Consider the following 6324-nt stretch of genomic DNA (forward strand, 5'->3'; position numbering starts at 1 on the left):
AGAGAAAAGAAAAATTAAGAAAGGAAAAAGAGGAATATGGATTAAAGACTAAAGGGTGTAAGGAGATAACAAAATATATTTAATTTTAGTGTTTTGTCCTTAAAGGTAATTTCACAAATGGATAAAATTGGGAAAGAAAAAAAAAACTCATATGAAGGGTGTAAAGAGGTAAAGTAGTGGTGTAAGTAGAATCACCCAAATTTAAATTGGACGTACTGAAATATTTTTTGGGTTCAAATAGAATGCCCCTAATATCATTAATAACAACTAGATTACTACCAAAAATAAGAATATCATCAACTTATAAACAAAGAATAACACAAGCAACATCAAATTTTTGATATACACACATTTATCAGAATCACTAATATTAAACCCATTAGAAAAAATTACTTTATCAAACTTTTTATGCCATTGTTTTGGAGCTTGTTTTAATCCATAAAGAGATTTTACAAGTTTACATACCTTTCTTTCTTGTCCAGGAGCTACAAACCCTTTAAGTTGATCCATATAAATTTCTTCATTTAATTATCCATTTAAAAATGCTATTTTGACATCCATTTGGTGTATATCTAATTTATAAATTGAGGCAATAGCTATTAAAACCCTTATAGTGGTTATACGAGTTACCAGAGAATATGTATCAAAAAAAATCTATTCCTTCTTTTTGTTTAAACCCCTTAGCTACAAGTCTAGCTTTAAATTTTTCTATAGTTCCATCCGTTCTCAATTTTTTCATGAATATCCATTTACAGCCTATTGTATTACAACCTAGTTGAAGATCAATTAAGTACCAAGTATTATTAGTCATAATAGAATCCATTTCACTATTTATAGCATCTTTCCAAAAAGTAGCATCTACCGATATCATAGCTTCATTATATGTTCTAGCATAATTTTCAACTAAATAAGTAAGAAAGTCATTATCAATATTCTTTTCTATTCTTCCTCTTTTACTTCTTCTTAGTTCAGTTCCTACTTGATTTTCTATACTACTATTAGACATAGAATTTTCACCAATTGATTTAGATAATTTATCTTTCATAGGAAATACATTTTCAAAAAATACAACTTCTCTTGATTTCATTATAGTATTATTAGAAATTTCAGAATTTTCAGAATTAATTACTAAGAATCTATAACCAACACTATCTAAGGCATACCCAATAAATACACAATCAACAGTTTTCGGTCCTAATTTTCTTTTTTTAGTAAATGGTATTAAAACTTTAGCCAAACACTCCCACACTTTGAAATATTTTAAACCAGGTTTTTGATTTTTTCCAAATTTCATAAGGTGTTTTTTCTGAATTTTTGTAAAGCACTTTATTTAATATATGACAAGCAGAATATAAAGCCTCACCCCCATGAATTATTAGGTAAACAGGAACTAGCTAACATATCATTTATCATATCTAGTAATGTTCGATTTTTACGTTTTGCTACTCCATTAGATTGTGGTGAATAAGGTGGAGACCGTTGGTGAATAATTACATGTTGTTCACAAAACTCTTTCATTTCTATCGGTGCATACTCGCCTCCTTTATCAGATCTTAAAATTTTAATTTTCTTTTCTAATTGAACAACATGTAAGTTACCGTTGGTGAATAATTACAAACTATCACGAAGATAACCTTTACCAATAAAGTTACCATTCTTAGTTATTACAACTTTATTTGATTCAACATGCACTAATTAAATTTTCCCTAATATCAGGAACATGCAAAACCCCATCTAAGGCGATTATATTGTCAGATGTCAATTTCAACCTAACTTGTCCTTCACCTAGTACCCTGGCCAAGCTCCCATTTCCCATGCTTACAGTTCTTGTGCCTGAATCCTAATAATAAGGTGAAAAAAATATTTTTATTAGTGCACACATGAACATTAGCACCCGAGTTAATCATTTGAGTTAAAAACAATATTTAACTCAGGATCACTAACAAAATACCTGCTAGCAGGGTTAAAGGAGCTGACCCCCATAGTCGTAACATTAGCTTGTGGTTTAGGAGTTAATGGAGGACCACGAGCTTTATGGGGTTGACTTTTCAGATGATAACAATCTCTAGCAGTGTGATTAGTCTTTCCACACACCCAACAAGGCACTATTTTTCTTGGAATAATATTTTTACCTTTTCATTTATTATTAAGTTTGTTATTCTCATTCTTGTGTGCGCCATTTTTCTTGAAATTAAAAGGTTTGGGTTTAAGATTTTATAGCGATCCCAGTTTTGACCCAACACTTGTGGTAGTCCGGACTCGGGTTTATGATTTTTTGAATGTTGGTCATTGTCATTTTCCCCTTAATCCCCTTTAAATTTGGTTATTGGATTGTAGTTGTGCGTTTGGAACAGGCTGGCTGCTTATTTTTCCAAACCTTTGTTGCCCAAATTTTTGCTCCTTTGCTCAAGCGACCATTCTTGCGCTCAAGCGGGCTTTGCAATTTTTGCTCCTCCGCTCGAGCAGGCTCTGCGAACTCTCAGTACTTTGCAGGTCTGCAAAACCACTGGGAGAGTGTTTTCTACGCTTGAGCGGTGTTTCCTACCACTCGAGCGAGTAGGTGCTCAAGCGGCCTTCCTTGCGCTTGAGCATTGGTCTATTGCCTAAAAAACTACTGGATGTGTGTTTTCTACGCTCGAGCACCACTACTTGCACTCGAGCGGTGAGGGTTTTGCTCATTGTGTCTTGGCGCTCGAGCGGCCTTTCTTGCGCTCAAACAGAATAACTTTTTGTGTTTGATACTCGAGCGTCAACTCTTGTGCTCGAGCGAACTGTGTGTATATCAGATCGCGAAAATGACTTTTTAAATCACTTTTTCACATCTTTTCTTTCTAAAACCAAAAGTTGAGACCCTCTCTCTCTCTAAAACACACACACACACACACACACACACACACACACACACACACACACACACACTCTCTCTCTCTCTCTATATATATATATATTTTCACCTAGTTCTAGTAATCTCTCAACCCATTCGCCTTTGTTAAAAAGAGTGAGCATCTCAAGATCTCCATTTTGATCCGAATAGATTTTGGTTTCGGCAACTTTGAAGTTTCATCTTTACTTGGCTCGTCTTCTTTCTTTGAGATAGGGACTCTCTACACCTTAATATGAGTTTTAACTTGATTGTAGGTTGTTGTGTGAAAATGGTGAGATTTAATGGCCTTTTGAGCAAACCTAGGGTTTGGGTTTAAGTTTGAAAAGAAGGGTTTCTATGTGGGTGCTATATAAATGATTATGGGGTTTGGATATGAGATCATCTTGTGCTAAAATAGTAAATTTTGGCCTTTAGGTTAATATTGGGAAAATGGGGAGTTTTGTCCTAAAATGTCTTGAATAATTATTTTGTATAAATAATGAAATTGGTATGGAAAATGTGAAATTAGGAGAATGTATACATGAATGGTGTTGTTGGATTTGTTTAATCACCCACCTATGGAAATTTGATGATCTATCTGTTATAGGGATTGTACATTTGTTTATAAATATTTGTTTTGGGCTATCGATGGAGGATAGTCATAATTGTTGTAGACATTGCATGTGGATTAGGTGAATTGAAACTAATCCCTTAACCATTATCATTGAATACGATTATGAATGATATACATTGTATACGTATGATATTTGGGAGGAGAAAGGGGATGTACTCTATGTTTTGAGGAGAAAAAAAGGGATGGACTCTGTTGAACTAAGTTGGCCTGTGTGTCCAGAGTGAAAGTCCTGAAAACCGTTCGTATACATGGGTGTCGATTCCCGCGAACGAAATTTTCGTAAAATAGCAAATAGAAGTGAATGTATTTATATGATGATTTTATCAGTTGGAAACTTGTGAGGTGTAACCTCTGTTGACGGATTAAATGCAGTGGATGTATCTATTGAACCAAAATGAATGAATTGAGATACAAGTTTGGCATAACATGGTTGTGGAAAGGGTTACATAGATTTTGTCATAGGACAATGAACACGTGCATCATACTTATATCTTGTTAATTCTCATATATTGTGTTAGTATGTTTCTACTAGGTTTGGCTCACCCTACTTGGGAATCATTTTCAGGTGTTGGAGACATGCCTCCGCCGATATAGTAGTTTGGGGAGACTTGGAGCAAAAGCTTCCTTTTGTTTTATTTATTTTGTATAGTTGTATTGAGTTAGACTATTCCTTTTGCTGTAACCAAACAATGTCTTGGAAAGGCATAAGCTCGTAGGGCGTTTATTTTGTTGATTATTAACTGGTAGTACATGCTATAGATTCAGAATGAACATTAATGAATGTATACTGCATGTGATAGCTTTTATAATACGAACTCTTATGAATAAAAGCATATTATTTCTATTAACATCCTGCTTTAAGGATTAGATTTATTGTAATAATTTGAGGGCGTTACAACTTGGTATCAGAGCGTACTGGGTTTGAATACTTGGGTACGTGGGAAGTGGCTAGTGCCACAATAGGTTTGTCTCACTTGTTAGAGACTTAAGTGCAAACGATATGTGTTTATATGCCAACATGCTTTTTGTGATTATATGGGTATGGGATTGAATTTCTAGGATGTTGATTGAGTCTACGGGTTTCTAGGAGTCCTATTAGAAACGCACTTGATCATTATTGTTTCTAATTGGAACTCTGGAAACGCCGTGGGGCAATCATTATCCGGGAATGAGATTCGTATGTGTTTATGTGATTATTTGCCTATGTGAAGTGAATTATTATTGTCCATTGTATTAGGACGTGAGTGAGTTAGCTTTAGCACATTTGTAAATGTTCTAATCTCTTTCATTACCTTTATTAGGATGTCAGAACGTGGACGCAGTGGTGGTAGGCGTGGTAGGCCTAGAAGGCATGAGATGCCTCTACCGGATGATATTTCGGCATAGGAAGAGGGGGTTGGTCAGGCTAATGTGGTTGAACCAGTTGGTTAACAGGCCATGGGCGCCTTTGCCCGCGAAATGGTCGAAGCATTGTGCAAATCCATGGACATTCTCAGGGCTGAGAATCAAGTCTAGGCCCAAGTGGTTGAAATAGGGCCGTCTTTTCTGAAGAGAGAGTTCTTCCAGTCGAATCCGGATGAGTTTTTGGGTGATCCCAAAGAGCCACTGTAGGCTGATGAGTGGCTAAAGTAGATGATTAAGACATTTAAGATGCTCGGCATCGAAGACGGGGGTTTGAGAGTGACCTTAGCGTCCTTCCAGTTGAAGGGAGACACGGGGCAATGGTGGAAGTATGCGTAAGGGCACATTGGAGGGACTTGGGAGGCTTTTGTCGACGCCTTCCAGGACCCAAGACAAGTTTTTGCCTCCCACAGTTAGAGAGAAGTTGAGAGATCAATTCTCTAAGTTAGTGCAGTTAAACATACTAGTGGCTGAGTTTGAGGCCACATTCACCAGTTTGTCGAGGTTTGCATTGGAACTACTAGCGACTAAGGAGCGCCGTTGTCTGGAGTTTGAGAAGAGATTGAGGACTGGGCTCATGTTTAAAGTGGTCGGATCGATGATTAAGGAGTATAGACACCTTATGGAGGCGGCGACTCGTTTGGAGACCATGATGCAGATGAAGGAAGAGAGGATGAGGGGCTCTAGGAGGAGTCAAAATGCACAGGGGGATAGTAAGAGGCAGAGGGGTTCTAACCCCCAGTCATCCCAGGGAGCTCAGTCTAGGTCCACCTTTCCATTGTCGAGTTCGGGTTTTAGAAGAGGTGGTCAGGGGGACTTCACTTGTTTTAAGTGTGGTCAGTTGGGCCACAAGTCTCCAGCTTACCCGCAAAGAAGAGGAGGGCAGCGAGCAACATCGTCTTCAGCTCGTTCTCAGGGCCAGAGTTAGGGGAGAGGCCAGCTGCTCACTTGTTATCAGTATGGGCAGATAGGGCACATAAAGAGGTTCTGTCCTTAGTTGAGTGGCAAGTCTGGTGCGTCTGGTTCAAGGCAGGCACAGAATCACCAATCTGCACAGTCATCACAGGCCTCGAAGGCCAATCAAGGAGCTTCTTCGGCTCAGTCAGTGCATCAGTCCTATGCTCCGAGGGGTGAGCAGGTAGATTAGAGGCCTATAGGGTGTGTATATGTTATTACCGTGCCAGATCTAGTACCACCGCCTTCTGTAGTGAGAGGTACCTTCTTGTTTTGCAATTCAGTTGCTAATGTGTTGATTGATATGGGTGCATCCCATTCTTTTATCTCGTCTGCATTTGCATCGGTTTTGGGGTTAGAGTTGGCTCAGTTAGCATCTCCTATCTGTGTAGAGTCACCTATCGGTGGTGAGGTTATTTTGAAATAGGGATGTCGGGGTTGTAACATAGAGGTTGCTAGTTATCGACTTTCA

This window comes from Camellia sinensis, chromosome 11 (genome assembly GCF_055761805.1).
Source record: "Camellia sinensis isolate YWXY chromosome 11, ASM5576180v1, whole genome shotgun sequence".
NCBI classification, from domain to species: Eukaryota; Viridiplantae; Streptophyta; class Magnoliopsida; order Ericales; family Theaceae; genus Camellia; species Camellia sinensis.